This window comes from Rhea pennata, chromosome 3 (genome assembly GCF_028389875.1).
Source record: "Rhea pennata isolate bPtePen1 chromosome 3, bPtePen1.pri, whole genome shotgun sequence".
Taxonomy (NCBI): domain Eukaryota; kingdom Metazoa; phylum Chordata; class Aves; order Rheiformes; family Rheidae; genus Rhea; species Rhea pennata.
In genome coordinates, this window is record NC_084665.1 from 48,861,642 (window position 1) to 48,882,293 (window position 20,652).

The 20,652-nt window shown below is 41.1% G+C and overlaps 1 protein-coding gene across 5 annotated transcripts in view; it reads right to left on the reverse strand.

Annotated features, from left to right (window-relative positions):
* Positions 1-14,248, reverse strand: part of SIPA1L2 (signal induced proliferation associated 1 like 2) — a 152,555-nt gene extending 138,307 nt beyond the window's left edge. For all 5 annotated transcript variants that reach the window (XM_062572265.1, XM_062572266.1, XM_062572264.1 and 2 more), the window contains exon 1: positions 14,190-14,248. The gene's annotated coding sequence lies outside the window, so the exon portion shown is untranslated. The remainder of the gene's footprint in view (positions 1-14,189) is intronic.
* Positions 14,249-20,652: the final 6,404 nt, after the last annotated feature.

The following is a 20,652-nucleotide window of genomic DNA, read 5'->3' on the forward strand; positions in this document are numbered from 1 at the left end:
TTAATTTGGCAGTTATATCCAAGACACTAGTATGTGATCAGAGTGCGCCAGATTACTACAGCAAACAAAAGCTATAAAATGAAACACTAAAAAATCCCAACTACAACATAGTAGTCTATGATCTTTCAGTTAAAATCAGTTAAGACTTTAAAAGACAGAAGTACTCTCTTGTGATGAGCAAAGGGAGGACAGATAAATGGAGGAAGCACGAGATGCATGTATTTTTTCCACTCCAAACCTCAAGGGCAACATTAAAAAAAAATAAAATAAAACGTGCTGTTGATGCCATGCTTTTAAGCCTCTGTACATCAGCTCTCAATTACTTTTCCTTAGCAGTGTATCTTTTTAAGTACCATTCCTGTTAAGTAACCTATCTCAGATTACTCAATTCCACCTCAGTGAGCTGATAAAAATGCAGACACAGTATTTTTAATACTTCTGCTCAGATCTTTAAATGTTAGAGACAAATATGATGTCCTAAATGCTTGGAAATAAGTGTATTTACTCTGTGAGCTTCATTTCTTTTTGCTATTTACTTTCTTCTCTCATACGTAGCTTAAAGTTTTGGTAAAGCTTCTTACCTTCCACCATGTCCTTTTTAACATTCATTTCCCAATAACTTAATTATATTGTATGGTGTTCTGAATTAGAAATGCACTGTTTGTGCAAACAGCAACATTTCATTTGGGTCATTTTCATCAAAGGAGTACAGCTAGCATTCTCTAAAACTGCTCCATCCTGCAAACTAAATTTTGGTAAGTGGGAAGATCAGGAGATTAATTTCAAAAGCTTAGTCCTGCTCTGAAAATAAAATACCAAGGGGACACATTAACTCACTAATGAATGGAAATCATGAGTAATTGACCTAAGAATCAGAGTCAAAAACTTTAAAAGAAAAATAAAAACTCACTGCTGTCTGTAACAAGAAAAGCTAGGCAAATTCTTCAGCACAGCATAATTTACCTAGTTTTCCTCTAGCAGATGTCTGTACGGTTTTGCTGAATTATTTGGAATTATTTCCTTCTAGAAGTTATATTAGAAGGGTCTCATTTATGAACTGACTAGCTGCAGATCTTGGTTTGACATTAAGTTCTAAGAGGGTCTGCTTTTCCCCTGTGTATTCTACTAGCAGCTGTGAGCCAGACTTCTACCAGCCTTTTGACACAAGCAAGAGTTTAGTTGGGCTAGATGAAAGAACCCAGTCCAGATGAAAGAAGCTCTGATTTCACAGCTATGAAAATTCTAGGCTGTTTGTATAAATTTTGAAGTGACACACAGTTTGGGACTAAATCTAGCCACCTTTAAAAAATGGGCAGGTTAGTAAGTGGGAACCAACGTTTACCATAACTTTCTGGTACTCCAGTTTGACAACTTCACTTTACTTCCTTTACCAAATATCAGTTACTATGCTCCATATTTAAACATATGAAAACACATGGAAAGCAGAATATCACAAAGTGAGCAAGTATTTTACAGCTTTCAAGCTTTTAACTTTACCTGTTTCCATATTTTAGGTAAAGATTTGAGAGAATGCATTAGACTAAGGCAGACAATAATCAATTCTGATAACAGCAGCTGGGATTAGGTTCTGCAAAAGCCTGGCAAAACACACACGCACAGGATTCAATAGTGCCATTTTCTGAGCATTCAGTTCCAGATGATATTTACATTGAGTTCTATACAGACCTGGATGCTACTCTACAAAAAAAGCCCTCCTTTTTGCAGTATTGACAAGGACACTAATTGGGACCTGATACACCACCTGCACAAAAGGTACTACTCCGCACAAGAAAAATAAAGCATTAATTTGGAGCACATCCTTTAGTAGCCAGCTTTTATTTGAAGAAGTGTTAAAATCCTTCCAAACACTCTTTATAAAAGACAATAAAATGAGCCTCTGCTAAGATTAAAAAATAGATGACCCAGGAAACAACATCTACACATAAGCTACCTTTTTTTTTTTTTTTTAAAAAAAAAATACATTTAACATCATATTAATGAACATGCAATCTTCTAAATAAAGCATTACATGTATATCTTAGAAATGCCACTTTTAACTCAAATAAAGTGTGAAGTACTATTCCAAACAATACCTCTTGACTGACAAGAATAGCCAGACTTTTCTCCCTCTCATATTGTTTTCCCTTATATATTTTTACAATACTCAATCTCAATTCCCATATCATTCTCCTTCCCATGTTTAACACATCTCTTAATGTTGAAGCTGAAAGACTATTTAAAATAAAGAATAGTCAGTAAAATCCAAACTTTCCAAAGACTTAACAATTCTGCATTGATTTCAGAAAGGTGTTTTTCCACAGAATACGTTCTCTACTTACTGTTGAGGTTGGGCAGTATCATACCACTACTACTGCATTTTAAATTACTATACTGTCACCATATAGAAACTCAGCAAGAGCTGCTGCTCCAGCTGGGTTTTCTACAAGCATTATAGAGTGGCTTACTCTGGAGCTGCAGCGTTACACAGTAGCAAGATTCCCTAGATCAGCTGGGGGTGGGGGGAGAGGGGGAAACCTACAAAAAAAATCTGTTGATGCACCCTGGAATTAATAAAGTATCCTATACAGTACTATTCTGAAAACAGAGGGACAATAGACTGTCCTGAAAGACATTAAGACTAAAACAGTTCACCAGATGAAGTCAAAGATCAATCTTGGAATCAGTCTTACTTCATATTTTCAATAATGGCCTCGACACAAAAAGTGGAAGTTGCTAATGAAGTCTGAAGATAACACAAAGTTGAGAAACACTGCCACTGCACAGAAAGGTCAAAAATACAATAGCGAACGAACAAAGTAAGCTTTCAGGAACAATTTCATTCCACATTTATCTTAAGTGCAAAGTCCAGGGACTATAGCGAAAATGTGCAAATTCATCTTGGGATTATAGCAGAAAATTTTGATCAGTTTGGTAGCTCATCAGCTTAAAGCAACACAAAGGAAATAACTATGACATTGTACTCAATATGAAGACACAACTGAATCATTATGTAAGAGACCCGTGTCATTTATCTCAGGAGGCATCGAATAAGATACCTCCAGTAGAAACAAAGCTTTAATGTCATTCTATCTGCCACTGACAAGACTTGATTTAGCAACCCATGTAAGTTCTTCTTAGCCACATCAGAAACACACTAACGTAACAAGTGCTAAGAAGAGTCTAGGAGGTCTAGAGTGCTAGGAGGTCAGACTGAGCTTCTCCAAATCTTCTCCAGCACCACCCAAAAGGATAACAAATAAAGTGACAGGAAGAAAAAAAGATTCCTTCTCCTCCTCACCTCTAGCAAAAAAAGAGCGAGAGCGAAGAGAGCGAGAGCGAAGAGAGCGAGAGCGAAGAGAGCGAGAGCGAAGAGAGCGAGAGCGAAGAGAGCGAGAGCGAAAAAAAGAACTTTAGTAGTAAACCCCACTGCCAACTGACAAACAGTGTCAGGATTATTTCAGCTTTAAAGAGTTTTACCCTGAAGGAAATTCTTTCCATTCCCTTTCCTGTTTGTTTTGCTTAGCTCAGCTTTACAATCTTTTCATATTGACACTGAATATTATAAAAAAATCCAGATTTTTTTTAAAAACACTTAAAGTGGTATATTAAAACCAGAACAGGGATCTGAATATCAAGCATGGAGGTTTTGAGAGTTTTTTGCATGTGTGTGTGTGTGTGTGTGTGTGTGTGTGTGTGTGTGTGTGCGTGCGCGTGCATGTTCTTCTGGCTCTTGCTCTGCTAAGCCTAGAACTATTTAATAGCATAATTACTTTGACATTGGATAAGCAAGAACAAGTATTGCTTCAATATTCTGAGGTTCTGCTGGCTCTTGTTTATAGTTAATGAGGTTAACAGATAAGACTAAACATAAAAAGGTGTAAGAAGAAATTGTTTACAGAGCTGAAACACTTTAATTCCAATTTTAAAATACTTTGACAAGCCTCAACATTTTTTTCTAGCCATATGGATAACTCTAGCATGTATGATCAGAAATTTCACAATACTAAAATTAGTAGTCAGTGCAAAAGAATTAAATGTAGCTTTAACTGGCTGAGAGCCAATTTCAGACTCAACTTGTCCTGCTCTTTCTAACAGTAAAACAATCTTTTGGAAGAAAGCTAACGAAATAGTTCAATAGGTGTTCACATATTCAAATTCTAGCACTGCTATTCATGTTTTAGAATTCAGTGACAAGGTGAGAAAAGTGTATCCAAAGCAAAACCTGAAAAGATGCTCTTTTCTTTAAGTGCTTATTCTTTTAGTGAGTAAAGGATTATAGTTGTTAAATATTTAACTGCCAGTAATTTATTTAGGATTTCTTGTCAATTGGTTTAAGCAAAGAATATACGAGTACCTAATAATCTAGTTCTTAGACATAAAGAATATTTTCTTTATGACAAGATTTTTTTAATAGAATAAATATAAAGCGAAACAATACAGTAGAATATCAACTGAAATTCTCAATTATTAGACCAATCATCAAAAAACATGATGTTTCGTAGAATAATTTATACTGGAAAATGCCTCAGGACATCTAGTCCAACCTCATGCTAAAAGCACTGAATTCAGACCAGAAAGACTAAGGTTTTTTCTGGTCTAGTCTTTAAAATTTTCAAGGAGGCAGATTCCACAACCTCTCTGGGGCACTTGTTCCTATTTGGAAAAATCAGGGTGATTTTTTTTCCCCCATGATGGCGAGAACTTCACCTGTTTTAGATTATGACCACTGTTTCTTGTCCTCTTGCCATGTACCTCTGCAAAGGACCTGTCTCTCTTAAAAACTCCCTCTTAGGTATCACAAGGATGCTATTAGGTCTCTCCTAAGCCTTCAGTTGTTCAAGCCATACAGGCCAAGTTTCCTCAGTATTTCCTCATGTGCTCCAACCTCCTCATCTTGGTGGCTCTCCACTGAACTCACCGCAGTTTAATCAGTTTCTCATGTATTTGGGGAACCAAAACTGGATGCAACATTCCCAATACAGTATAATGTGTGCCTAGTAAAGGAAATCAATCACCTCCCTCAACCTACTGGCTACACTTCTGTTCATGAAGCAGAGCATGTTGTTAGCCTACTTCACTGTCTGGGCATGCTGCTATCTTAGGTCCAGCAGGTCACCGAGGTCCTTTTTAGTAAGACTGCTCCCCAGCAGCTAGTCCCCAGTCCGTAGCACTACAAGGAGGTTCTTCTACCCCACGTGCAAGATTTAGTATTTACCACTGTTGAATTTCATGAGGTTTATATTGGTCCACTGCTCCAGCCTCTCTAAATGGCAGAGCAGTGTCCTCAAGCTTATTGATTACTCCCTCAATTTGACATCACCCACAAATTTGATGAAGGTACACTTTACCTCCTTCTCTAAGTTATTGAGAAAGGTATTAAGCAGGACAGATCTCAGTACAGTACTCAATTTGTAACTGGTCTCCAGGCAGAGTACGAATCATTAACCACTACCTTTCGAGCCCAACAGTCCAGCCACCTTTTCATTCCTTTAGCAGTCCTCTCATGCATACTATAACACTCCAACTTGGTTATAAGGATGCTAAGAAAAAATCATATTGAAAGCCTCAACAAAATCAAGGTAAACAGCATACAAACTGCAACAAGCAGCATTATATCTAGTCCAATGGCATTTACACTTTCAGCAGTACACAGAACGGTCTCAGGACTATCAATACGTGACATGCAAAAAAAAAAAAAATCAGTGACTCTATATGAGACTTTTTAATTACTATTTAGGCAAAAACGCAACTGCTCTAGATTTCTTCCTCTTGGGGAAGAAAACAGAAATAAAGAATGAAATGCTTATGCATAAAATTTAGAGTTTTTAAATTGCAGAAGCTGCAAATATATCCCATTAGAAGAAATACTTATTTCACCACCCAATCTGGGAAACTCAGAAGAGTTATCCCTCTCATACATAAATACACAATGGGAAAGGCTTCAAACTGTAACAGACAATGCAAAATTACTTAAAAATTAAAATTCTTTATCATTTTAATTGATTAAGATTTCATAAACAGCTGCAACAGACATGTTGACCTCTGCTTAAGGGATTTATTAATAGTTTTCCAGATGAGCAAAAGCTTCACACTAACTCATAGGTGACTAGGAGTCTGGAGAGCACTTGCTGAGATGTGAAGAAAAATAGTTTCCTGGAGTTGCTTTTTCAACTCCACAACCTGTTGCTAAGTCACAAAGAGAAGGATCTAACATATTTTAGCAGGCTCTTATTACTGCTTTTTCACACAGTGACTTTTATAGTACAATTGTATGAATTTTTTTTGCCAGCTAAGAGATGTGGTTCAGTTAGTTTGCAAGAAGAGATTTTTCAAGAACCACTTTTCTCTAAGTTTGAACACCTCTGACCTACAGGCATACTGACTGCAGTGAAATGAGTGAACAGGAATGCTGACATTGTTAGGTACAGTCTACATAAGAAAAAGCAGTGACATTATACATACATTTTCCCAGGGGAAATGAACATTTATAATGCATGCATATAAATACTCTGTTTTAACTTGGGGCCATAATAATTTCATAGGTGTAGAGCAAGGTAGATATTCAACTGATTGTGCATACAGAGATATAATTTGTATGCACTTTACCTGGTCCAAGTGTAGATTCTATAATTTCTAGTATTAATATAGTCTTACATTTTTAATAAACCAAAAATGCAGCAACGACGCTTAAAGTAAAAATAAAACACTTTACAGAATATAGTACCCATTTGCTACAGAACAGTGTTACGGAAAGAAAGATCATCTCTTTTTTAAGAATTATTTTCTAAGGAAACAAGGTTTATGTAGTCATACAATGTAACTCCTCCCTCACCTTCAAGATTTGAGCCTGCTGTTTGATTTAGTACAATTTGATAGAAAGACAGTTTCAAGGATAATTATGCTAATAGAAACATCATTAAAAAAAATTACACTATCACAGAGAAGAGGTACTAACCATCCCTACTGCTGGAGAAACACTGGCAGTAGCAAAGTGATCAAAGCTCAGAAGCTCGTGGGTTAAAGTACTGCTTGCCTTTCATTCAGAAAGTTCCAGAAACAATAATGATCTCAGGTGTCCAAGAAGCCAACAAAAGCTGAGGACCCCAGCAACCCTCTGCTCCAATAGTAACAATCTTATCTCATCTAGAAAACATGGTTGAAACTCAGCTGACATTTGACAGGCTGTTTTTTTGGCATAGCACTCATATACAGCTCTTGACCAACTCAAAGAAACTCATCTATCCTGTTTCCTTCTCTTAGCAAACTGGTCAAGTTCTACATTTTAAGATAAATGGGAATAAGTTCACCTGGTTCTTGCATTGTTACAGATTATACTGATTACTATTTACTCTGCATCTTATCTTTAAAAGTAATCATTTAAAATGTTTCCCTATGCAAACAAAGTTTGTGTGATTCAGAGAGGTGTACAAATATACAAAGAAAGCTGGGAGGTGGGGAAGGACAGGCAAGTAGCAGAGGAGCTGAGAGAGAGAAGATGAGAATCTCTGGACCTACTGACTGATCTCAAAAATGAAAGCCAGGTAAAGGAGAGAACATTTTGAGCATTTACAAGCTTATCCCAGTAGCTTCTAATTCTGTCACACAGGTTCCACAATCGAACACAGATGTCCATGTGTCCCTGCTAAAATACTCTGTGAATGAACATTTGTTCCAGTTCTCTGGAAAAGGAATTTGAAATAGAAGATTACTATTTTGATGAAATATTTTAACTACCTGGACATCACTTCACTGACAAATACAGATCAACTCAGATCAGAGAGCTTCAATATCAGACTAAGGGACATCTTTATATCAGCAATATAAAGGAATTTGTGGAAACATCAAAACAAGCTCCATGTGTTGGCACATTTTACAAAATAAAAAAAAGTTTTCAAAGTTATTTGGTAGCTTTCTTTATATAGTACTCCCTACTGAACATCACAACAACTCTGCTGTCCCAGAACATACCAAACTAAAAGATATTTCAGTTGAAATTATTTCATCATATGTTATAAAATGACCACATGCAGAGAGCACTTTTTAGTGACTTAGCTTGTGTGTGTAGTAACAGGCATTCTTTTTCCATTTACCATATAATACAGAACGATAATTTTTCCCACTGGCAATACTAAAGCAATTACTGTAGAGCTTATCATTGGGCACCAACTCTATGTTTTCGTGGAAGACACAACAAAATACCCAAGTAGAAATTCCCAGTAGTTTCACTTGTTAGCTTTCCAGTGTCAGATGGGAACACACTGACATAATACAGCCCTTAAACTAATTCCTACTTTGCCTCAACTCGTAGCGTAGGTTCCATACTGTCAAACAGAAAACATTTTTCTTTGAGTCTCCAATGGAAGAGAACAAGGGAATAATGACAATATTACTGAGAAAATAGGGCATGGGTTTGTAAACACAATGTGTTGTTTTGCATTAGTCCAACGAGCAAAATTATTCTCACAGTGGGTTTGTATTCATCATCAATTAGAATTTTTACATGACAAACCCAAAGCATACCGCTCAACCCAAATCACAGCTGGCAATCCTTGCAGCCCCAGTGTGGCAGGCAAGGCAGCCACTCACCATTTTAAACAGCTTCCTCCACTGATAAAGGCATGGGGGGGGGGGGAAGGGGACACTCCACACACTAGGAACAATAATCTGTTGTCCTGACAACCTCACAAAGCAAAAACTAGACTTACTTTACTGTAACAGAACAACAAGGATAACTTCATCACCTTAAATGCTCCTAATTCGTCAAGCGTATCTGGCCTTGCAATAAGCAAGGCAAGCAGAATAAATATGTATATTTATGTTTGCCCACACACTAGGTACAATATGCATATTATGCATGAGCATGTATGCGTGCACAATTTTTCTTCAGTCAGTGCCACACTAATATTGCAATGAGATTTCTGGCTAAAACAAGTCAATATTCACTTTCTGCTGAAAGGTTTTAAAAATACTAAGGAGCAGTTGTTCCCTTGAAGGTGCTTTAGATATCTAAAGTAGGAAATAATGTTTTTGAATGAAAAGGCACAAATGAAAGCAATCAGAGTTGCTCAGTTTTCATAACTTTTAACAATTTACCAGAAGTTTTGACTGAAGCAAATGAAAAATCTCATATGAAATACAAATTAAGAGTATTCTAAAGGTGGGCCAGAATCTCCTTTCTATCTCAAATACACAGAACAAACACGACCGAAAAATAAGATGACATTTATGAAGGGGTTCAAGAGTATATGCTAGGTTTTAAAATAAATTCTAATTTCATTTGAATTAATTTGCCACAGAACTTTTTGTATTCTCAGAGTATCTTTCCTTACAGTACTTAACAAAATGTATTTGTAATCTGCTGTAATGTAATCTGTAAATCAGTTATAAAACTTTATCATCAATTATATGAGGTTTAAAATAAAGGCTGGTGAACTAGAGAAATGGAAGCACAAATTGTTGATTCACATCACAGCTTTTATGTTACATCCTCTAATAAATTCCATCAAATCATTTTCATATAACTTAATTTCTGAAAAGTTATATTTCAAAATGTCTACTACTCGAAAGCCTACCTAAAAGGTAGCAGGTAGCCTTTATCACAATCCACAGCCTCTGTGCCAGTGAGAATTGGACGGGGGTGGGAGAAGACAAGGGAAAGGAGAGCCAAAGGAAGAAAAGGCAAATAGTATTAGGAGGATTATCCAAATGTCTGCAGAGTTCGATATGTCACCCTGCAGGCACCAGGACAACAAATAAAGACATTATGTAAGAAAAGATTCAAAGTCAATGGCAAAACTCCAAGTCCTGTGCTCAGAATTTTATTTGTACATCTGAAATCTCCAGAGCTGCTGAGAGGATGGGAAAGTCATGACAACTTCACCTCCCCTCCTACCTTTCAGCCTCCTAATTACCACACAACACAATCCCCTACCTCTCCTGCAGCCTCCTTCTGAATACCCCTAACTTCCAAAACAGATATAGTATCTTCCTATGTTACTTCTCTTAAGTTTCCAAAAAAGCTTTAGACTAAAGTGAATATATGTCAGTTTTCTAAGGAACACAGAATTCCCAATTAATAGTAATTAAAACAAATGCCTGCTTTCTTTCAACTATCTACTATTCTAAGAAAGTATCAGATTCATTAAAGCTGCCTTCTTGCAGATTCAAAAAGATAGAATAGCATCTGCTTACATTTAAGCATTCAGAAGATTATCTCCATAAGGATTCAGGGCATATTTTAAACAAGATCTTTAATTATGTATGAACTGATCACTATTTAAAAGATTCCAAAAACTGGAAAAATCCACTTATAGATCATAAGTAGCTAACTGCTGATGTAATTACATATTCATGACCCAAATAAGAGCCTACATAGATCTAGTAAGAACCACAGTGCAAAATAATCACAATGGCATGTCTACTTACTGCTATCCTGCCTTCAGCTGAAAAAAATTACAATAACCCCCTCAATCTTCAATTCATTCAGTTATACTCAAAAATGGCTTTAAATCTGGAGTCAGTGCTTTACCATAAAGGAACAAAGATGCAGAGTCTCTAGTTTTTACCAATTATGTTCAGGATAAATCAGATATTTAACATTCAGTTTCTTCGTAATTTATTGCAAAATAAAAAGGGGTTTTTAACATTTTCAAACACTTCTTAAAAAAACTGAACAGTCATATGGCATCATATCACTGAATGTCCTAAGGAATTAATATTACTCTAGATACAACCTGCATGAAAATGTAGTATTGTTTTTTAAGTACAAAAGAAGTGAACCTTACTTTTCCAGCTACAAAATACAAATTCTAGAATCAGAGCTACAGAAACGTCTTCATGAATTCTTATGATCAGCTGGATTTGGTAGACAATTCTCCCTATAATTCCCCAAATAATTCAGGCAGAAAAAATGGGATAAAAAAAGGTGGTGAGGGGCCCCAACAGTCTGATCTGTTCAGATTTGTAAGAGAATGAAATTTCCCTTAAAGATAGATAAATTGAATGACCCACTAACATTTAATTTTCTTAAGCTTGCAAGAAGTAATGTTCTAAAGAGTAAGATACAAATTAGGCTACCTAATATAGCAGAAATTCTGACTTGGAATACAATACTGCAATATATAAGATAAACAATCATCTCCTCTTTCATTCTGTGATTCAAAAGCCAGCTTGCTCATTCAATAGTCCAGTATGAGGTAAACATAATATGAAAATTAAACATTTTAAAATGCAAAGCAAAAATTTCATTCAAAGAGAAAGGCACATTCATCAAAACATGCTTCCATTTCAAGCTGTCAATACAGCTACTGTTGGTAATCTTGGATGACTAACATGAGAAACTAGATAACCCAGCACCCCACCCTCTTTCCACAATCACTGTATCTGTAACTTGGATCTTATATTTTCATAATACCATAGCATTTCTCACTCATTAGCAAACTAGATCGCTCATCTGTAAAAGCTATGAGCCAACTGAAAATATTTTAATATGCACTCTTCTAAATATAATCTTAATCCCAGTCAAGGGAAAGAAATCCTTTACTTTCTCCTGCAGACAAAACTGCTGATCTGCACATAAAAATCCTAGGTGCAATGCCCGACTAATACATCCAATATGAAGCTGAAAGTGAAAAAAAAAAAAAAAAAAAAAACGTACTGCCTCAGTTCACTTGCGAAGGTCATCAGACAGCAGAAGATATGGATGGTCTGGGCTGCTCTGATTGCTGGTTTGTTTAGCTCCCTGTTTGGCTCTCTGTATTTTCAAGTATATTTCACAGCGTGATGAAGGAATGATGTACATCATTAAATGTCTACAAAAAAAAGACTATATTATCCTTCCTTCAGGAAAATAGAACAGAAACCTCTAAAAATATTCTGATTTGCCCAGTAAGCAAACACCAGCTACAAAGAATTAAGGTTTTGTTCAATTTTAGGTTTCACATTATATTCTTGGTATATATGAATGACATGATCTTCAACTGATCCAATATGATTGGTGAAACAGTCTGGCATCCTTACAAGTAAGTATTCTTTCCTGTTACATCTATGTGCTGCATGACCTGGAAAGGTAACCCACTGGGCATGCAAAACCAAGACAATGATTCAGGGTCCTCTCCTGTGATCTTGCTTTATCTATATGCTACATAAATTATAAATCAACTATTGTGGAGCCTAAGTGATGCTTAAATATCCATAATGCATTATATCTCTTGCTGATTTAAACATTCTTTTTTATCACTAATAAAAGATATTTCAAAGATCAGATTTAAGATTCAATTATTCTAGAGATACTACCACAAGAAGCAAATACAGAGGCAAATATGTATTCCACTCAGTCCACTCACAGTTTGGGAAAATTAGGGAAAATAAATTGCATCAGGCCTAGATATATTCTTATATCCAGCAGGCTGTGGTGCATTAGGTTTCTCAATTCAAGCCCAAAATGCATCACTCTAAAATAGTCAGGTGGAGAATCTAGGGAAAAATAAGTGTATCCTTAATACACTCTGGTCCTCTTTTAAATCAGAGGAGTCTGTCAAACAAAAGAACAGACTGAATTATTGTTCTACTCTGTTTAAAAACATCCCTTCCCATCCAGCTGCATTCCCTTAAAACAACCTAAATATTTTTTAGAACTATCTTCTGACTAAACAAACTTGCTTTGGATATTGGGAGTACACATATAAAATGATGTCTATAAACAGTAAGAAGCACTGATCAAAACAATGAATGTCAGCTAGCAAGCAAACTTTAAATTCTGCTCTGGTCTAATCAGCGCAGAACTGATCAAGAAGGTAGTTTAGTATTCAGAGGAAGGAAAAAATAGACAAATACAGAATGCTAGGCTGCAGAGAAAGATTAGAGGCCTTCCTTCTCTGTTGGATGTCTGATATAAGAAAGCCATCTAGTGTTAACCTTTAGAAGTGAAAATTGCGCACAAAAGAGTTCGGGAGAATTTATACGAGCAATTCTCTTTAACTTTGCAAGTCTTCTGCATCATAAGCAATAAAACTAGTTTCTGCAAGAAAAGCAAGGCTGAAAGCAAATACTCAAACTGCTAATATGTTAAAATAATCCAACATCAAGTACTAAAATAGCTTGCTGATCTATTTTGTGAATGTTAACAGCCACATCTGAAATTTGTCAACTTCAGAGTAGTCTTTGTCAAGAACAGGCTAACCACTGGTTCCGCATTCACGCGGACATGTACCTTCAATGCAAAATGCTGTGCAGCACCACAGATGAGCTACATAATTAGAAAAAGATATCTAAAGCAAAGTTGATCTCAATTGGCTATCATTTAATGAATCAAACACAGTTTGGAGAACAGATCACCAAACACAGAGCAAAGCATGACAATGTAACAAAGAGTGCAAGGAACACAGCAGAAAGTACAGTTAAGTCTAGGACACAAATAAATTACATTAAAAGCACTTAAGAAACCGACACAGGCCAAAGAATCTTTCTCTGTGTTATTTTATATGCCTGGCAGCCCCAATTCTACTATTCTGCCACTGTCAAACAAAGCCATATCCCAGAGATGTCCTACGAAGACAAACTTACTCCACAACTGCCATTATTCTTTAAACGGGCTTCAAAGACCGAAACAACGTCGCAGACGCTCTGAAACGTTCAGACAGTTCTGAAACAACAGCGCAGAGCTGTTAAGAGACGCTCAGAGAGCCACTCTGTAAGTGCCTGACGACCCGATTTACACCCGTGCCGCCCCCACGGCCGCCCTCGCGAGTATTATTTAGTTAGCAGGTCACAGCGCTATTTATAAAGGCGACGTGCGGGAGCAAGCGATCCCGCTCCGGCGCGGCGGGGAGAGCGAGGCGAGCGCTGCGAGGGGGAACCACGGCCCAGACGGCGGCCGGGCGGAGGTGGGGGGTGGGGGGACACGGCTCCCCTCCCGGCTCCGCAGGGCGGCAGACCCGCCGCTTCCCCCAGAGCACCGCCGCCCGCCCAGCTGGGGCGCCCCGCGGAGCCCCTGAGAAGCCGAGGCCCCCTTTCCCACGTCCGGGGGTCGCCCAAAGGTAGGGGAGAGGAGACGAGAGAGGGGTCCCTTCCCACCCCTCTTTGGAGAGGGGAGGCACCCGCACGCTCCCCTCTCCTTCGGCCACCCGTCCCGTCCCGGCCCCCTCCCCGCGCCGCGGCGCACGGACGCGGCGGCAGGCGCCGCACCTTACCTGCTGCTGCCCTCGCTGTGGCTGCTCCCGCCGCGGGATCCCCATCGCCCCCCTCTCCACACACGCACACCAGCCCGCTCCGCTCCGCGCCTCTCCCCGCGCTGCTCCCCGCAAGCGGCCGCGCTGCTCGCCCCTCCCGCGGAGCGGCGAAGCCGTTAACGGAACGCGGGGGCGTCCGCTGGGGTCTCGCGGGCCGGCGTGCGCGCGCGCGCGCTGCTCCTCTGCGCGCTCCCCCCGCGCCCGCTCCGTCGCGCTCTCCCCGGCGCTGGGTCTCGAGTGCGCCTCAGCCGCCGGACGGGGAAGAGGGAGGGGAGGGGCGGGGCGGGGCGGGGCGGGGCGGGGCGGGGAAGGAGCGGCACAGACACACACACGCTCTCGCTTTCCCTCGCGCACCCTCAGGCCCCACCCCTTCTCCCGGTCCCGCCTCCCATTGGCTCCGCCGGCTCGGCCCCGGGGGAATACCAACTCCGCATTGGCCGCTCGCGCTGTCGCGCAACCAAAAGCAGGCCCCGCCCCGCAGCGTGCCCGCCGCGCCTTCCCCGCCCCCCCCCCCCCCCCCGGGCCGCTCTCAGCCGCCCCGGCGAGGGGCGCGGGAGGGGGCTCGGCGCCGGCCGCGGGCTCAGCCGTGCGCCGTGGGCGCCGGGGCGAGGCGGCTGGTTGATGAGGTTGATGAATGGAAGCGAGCGACAGGTGGGGTGGGCTGGGGCGGAGGGCCCGGGAAGCGCCCTACCCGGCCAGGAGCCGGTGAGCACGGGCTGCCGCCGCGGGGCCTCGGCAGACTGGGGCGCTCGGGCGCTGCGGTGCCGGAGCCGAGCCCCCGCGGAGGGCGCAGGCGGAGCGGTGCTCCCCGCAGCGCGGCGGCGCCTCTCCTGCCCCGCACGGCTCGTCGTCGCCGCTTTCAAGACCCTGGACAACGCCGCCCGCTCCGGCCGTGGCCGGGCCCGCTCCGGCCGTGCCCCCCCCGCCCCCGGCTCGGCGCCGTCGCCTGCCCCGCGGCTGTTAGCGCCAACGGCCGCGGCACGCGGGCCCGGGGCCACCCGGCTGCCTCCCTCGGGACCCCCCGAGTGACAAGGAGACCTCCGTGGCACCCTAAAAAGCGCTGCGTTACCCTAGTGAAAGCCCTGAAAATCAAATCGTACTGCCGTGCGAGGCCCTCGGGGCTCGCAGCGGGGAGCAACCCCTGCCAAGTCTTTGGTTTTCTTCCCATCCTTCCGCGCCTCTTGTTCTTACCTCTAACTTCAAGCCGAAGATACCTGTAATAAACAGACACACATCAGCCGAGTCCTCAGCATTTCCCTGTGTGCTCTGTCTCCTACTTGCTGCTTTTAAATTGTGTATGGTCACATATACAGGGGTTTCCTTCCATGTTGTACGCCTCTGAGCATGTTTCGTTTGCCTGCCAAATAAGCCATGGCAAGGCAGCCGCATTTCCACCACCGCCTCCACGAGCTCTGGTAAGCAAACTAAAGTCTGGTTTTGAAATTTGAATTTCCCTGTTTCTGCTCTCTGGACCAGTTTTGCAAGGGGCCGCATCTGCAATCGTATGACTACACGGAGGCTGCAACATAAAAGATATTATCATGACTGATGTGGCTGGTCCCATCTACTACCCCAAATTACAAGGCCTGCAACAGCATTAGAATTAGAGTCTACTCCTACAGAACCCTACAGAAACAATCCATGATTCTTTTATTTTCTTTAGTCCTCTCTCTTGCTTTCCCCTCTGCCTGCGCCCACCTCTCATGGGTATGTAACTTTCTGGTCGTACCAGTTTGCTCAGCTCTGGTGAGCAGGTTGCGTGTTGACATTTACAATTATTCCACTGCCTTGTAAACTTCTCCTCCCTGCCTACCCTTTGCTGGAAACAGAGAAGAAGGATATAGTGGAAAGCAACTACCACACATACACCAAGATCAAAATGCCCAGGACAGACCAAATTGGAGTTACTACGCTTAACTGTTCCTGTAATGTGCATTTTAAATCAAGAAATTCAGTTCTCATTTATAAATTTAAGCACAGATTCATGCAGGCCTATTAGTAGAACAAAATTTAGATGTCATCATTTATTCTGAAAGCACTAGCAAACATCACATACATCATTAGTGTTTAGATGCCTTCTTGAGTGTTACAGTTTTAGTTAAAAAAAAAACATTTTTGGATATTATTATTTCTAACCAAAATCACTAGTAGAGTTAGACTATCTCTGTACTAAAGCAAGACCACAGGAAAAATATTATTATTGTCCTGATAGGGAGCCTCAGAAAAAAATACTGAAAGTGAAGGAAGTAATGTATTTTTCCATTATGAGCATGTTATAAACAGTGTCCTTGGAATGATCATTCCTCTGAAACCTAAGCCAGGAAATGTCAATGGAAAGATAAGGGATTAAGGGAGATGTAAGTGTGCACAAAGTATGGTAGTCAGTATTTGTTTGTAATTTCTCTGCTGTCCAAGTTCTCATTACTGTGGTCCTCTGGCTGCTTATTTCAATGAGTCTCTTTCACTCTGAAAAACAGCTGCCTCTCTGGAGTTCAGACTTTTGCAACAATTCCTGAATTTTTTCTCCTTACTGTCATTCACATTCTCCTCTACGTGTCTTGTTCTGCAGGAAAACTGGATCACCAGAAAAAGTGTTCTCCAGACTCTCTCAGAATCTTTTTTAGAAAGATTTCTCACAAGTCCCTCCTGTTTTTTCTTCTCTTTTATCCTCTTTTTTTTCTCTCTTTTCAGCCTTCTCTCACCTCCTCTGTATCATGTTATTCCTTTTGGTCTTTCTGCTCAGATTTGAAAGCATCACTCTGCACCATCATTAATATCCCCCACTTGACAAATGTGCATTAATATTGAGCTATGCAAAATACTCTTGATCAAATTCTGTTCTCGGTGCTACTACCCCTCCAATGCTGTGTATCAGAGCGGAGTTTGACCCATCAACTGTTTTTTGCGGGCCTTTCCAAACCTCATTGCTGAATTCTCCCCGTGGTGTAGCACAGTGTGTCTTTGCTGTGTACCCCACAGCACAGCACAAATTCACTGCTGGGCAAAACAGGGAAGGTGACCCGGCAGCAGGAGTGTGTACCTGCAACAATTTACGAGCATCCCTTGAGGGAGGCGCTCCCGCTGCTCGCCACCACTAGGTGTCCTCTACCAATCGAGCGCTGCAGCGCTGGCTCCAAGCTCTGCGCAGGGGCTATGTTCTTTTTATTCTCTTTTGCTAAAACTGTGTGATTAATGACTAACCTACCTCTACTGTGGCTGATTTTCTGCTGGCTATATCGGCAGTGCAGCTAAATTGTTCTTTTATAAGCTTGCCTACCTTTCGTGTGCAAACTTACGAAACTGGTATAGTGCTACACTAACAGGAAATAGAGTTGTAATATTTTGCATGCTAAGAACTGTATTTGCATTTACTTACTGGATTTTCTTTTTAGAGACTCATTTCATAAAGCACTTTGGATGCAAATCAGATTTCTCCAGCAATATTCAGGTGTTTCACCTACTATCCCAAAGAACATGATACTAAAGAAAACTGATTGAAGCCTTCTGTAAGTTCTGACATTTCCTTATCCTCTAAAGAAATGCTAGTCAAATCCCTCTCAGTCTGCAGTGGTAAAATTAACTCCTTCCTGCACATAGGGTGAATTCACCCTTCTGCAGAGTGTGCCCACAGTCTATGTAAGAGGACTTAATTTGAACAGGAGAAATGCTTAGGCATTCTGCAGATGTGGTGCCTGAGGCTGAATTCCACCATTAAAGAACAGGCTAACTATGGCACTGAGTGTGAATGAAAAGGTATTTCTCAACTGACTAAATGCACTTCATAATGGAATTGTGCTACCTTACTTAATAGGTCTGAACGTTTACAGCTAACAAACTAAATGCGTTCAGGTGCCATTCCTGAAATTATACATTACCTGCATCTTGACAAGATCCAGGACACTGATATGTATGAGGGTTTTGTTGTCAGAAACAGAGTCTGGAGGCTTGCTGTGATTACTGTTTTTTTTTTTTTTTCTTTTTTTTTTTCTTTTTTTAACCCCTTTCTCTTTCTCTCTCACTCCTCCAGTATCATTCCATTTGCCTTCCAGGCTACCATCTGTGTACCCTCAGGGAACCATCAAGAGAAAAACAAGGGCCAGAAAACAGAACACAGGTAAAAAGAGGTAAACAGGAGCTTCTTGCAGTAATAATAAAGGGCTGTTCAGGCCTCTGGAGCACAAAAGCAAAAAGGGATAAGATGAATCCCCTATCCCAACTGAAAACTAAAAACCACAAAAATGTCATTGTAAGGGGTGAGTAGAAGGGAGGGGACTGATTTTTCTTTGAGATTCTATTTCTTCCAGGATGCCTGTATTTTACTTGAAATTTCTAATAAAGGACACTCACCTACTGCAGATTTGGGCTATGTCACTTAGAGCAGAACAGTCGGACCTTTGACAATATGGGCTCAGACTCTGTTGTAACAGTTCAGCCACGGGTCGGAGATCATCTAAACAGAAGCCAGACAGAAGGCATCCCACTGTTTGGACAGCTCTGATTTAGAGATGTGCCAACTTTTTTCCTGCAGTATCTTCTCTTCACCTCTCCCCTTCTTATTTCATTTCAAAGTAGGGGCAATGCCTACGCAGCTCAGCCATGTCTGAAGCCAGTGTTCAGATATTGCTAACACAGAGTGTTCCAACATCTCCTACGGGCTGTTTGTTTCCAGTGACATGAAAACAACACTAACAAAAAAAAGTGGACTTTTTCGTTCATTCTGGAGGAAGTGGGTCTGAGTGAGGTGCTTGGAAATGGTGCAGGAGGTGGAGGAAGCATCCGGTAGCCACACGATGAGACATGTTTTGCTGACACAAAGCACTCATAAATAGGCAAGCTGAAGAAGGCTTGGGTTTGTTTCCTCAGCCTTAGGCACTAGCCTAGAATCTGGGTGAAGTAAGCCCTGAGTGTAAAACCTCACCAATGCATAAAGATGTAATCTCACTCACAAATTTTTTTGCTGACTTAGCTCAATATTTTTCTGATGCAGTTAACAAGGGGAGGACCTCTGTAAAGGAATCCTAACTAGGATTTGGATTTGACAAAAAGGGCTTTGGAGCAACTTCCTCTCCCTCCAACAGCTCACACCAGAGGAAAGCTGTGAGCAGTAGTAGGGAGGCAGCTGCTGGCTTCACACACTTGCTGGGAATCACCATGCTACCCGTAGGCTGGTGTTATGGACAACACTGGAGGCAAATCCCCAGAGTTCATACGTTCACATACAGCAGCCCTGAAGCCACACACACACGCAGCCTGGGTACACAGCAGCTCCGCTTCCAGGAACTATGGCTGTTTGGCATTTTCTTGCACCTCAGGGTAATCTGAGGATGGATTTTGCTCCTCTAACCCCAAGCTGCCACTTAATTTAGACTTTATGTGAGTGAAATCATGTACTCACAATCTGTAAAGTGTCCATTATTTCACACACTGCTGTTAAAGCAGATACATAGTTTACTGCAATGCTAATATTCCATCCTAGTGGCTTCTCTAAACAAGCAATGCAGTGAAACGAAACATCCTCTGTATCATCTGAGGCTGTTTTGAAAGCCTGGATGGAGGAAAATACTATTGGTTTTAATTAGCAATATCCTTCAAGTGTATCCTCTATTAACCTAAGGGACATACAATATTTCATCTCACTTCCTCTAGTTTACTTACTACTGCCTCTCTTCTCTGTGGTTTACCAGGAGGAAACCACTAGAGGGGACATACCCGGATAAGATTAGACAACATACAATTACCATTTTTACTATAGCCATGCTGGCAGTCTTTCTACTAGACTCTGAAATGAGATTCACAGCCATTCTGGTTTCAATTCACTGTGGTAAGAAGGCATGAAGACATTCTTTTAATTCCACATCCCAACCCCCAACTATTTCACTCAGGATGGGCAATTTATTTATTTTTCCCCCCACAGATGCAATAGTCTAGATCTACCATAGTCAATGGTAGTAGGATGCAGAACCTGGGTGTCTTGGCAATGCAAAGATGTCCAGGGGTAGGATTATGGTAGAGTTTCACAGAGGCTGCAGCCTCTCCTCTGGTGAGGAGTTCTTGGGAAGACCAAATGGCTTCATTCCAACAGAGGCCTGACAAGACTGTGCCTGGCTCAATATACTTCTGCTGCAGGTTCCACCTGAAGATCTTTCAGTGGGCACAAAGCCTCAAAGGTATAGAGGAGAAGCACACAGAAGCAGGAAAGGGTGGTCTTCTCCTGGACCCCACTGCTCTCACTGTACCATGGATGCCCCCAGTCAGAATTCTCTATACTTTGTCACGCTGTGTAACGTATAGACACTTTGCGGCAGTGCAGATGACTTACTTAATGCCTGTGAAGCTGTCCCATACAGCATATCACTTTTCACCAGAGCAGGGGCAAAAATAACCGTATTCAAACATAGATAATCAGTTTCTACTTGCAACTAAT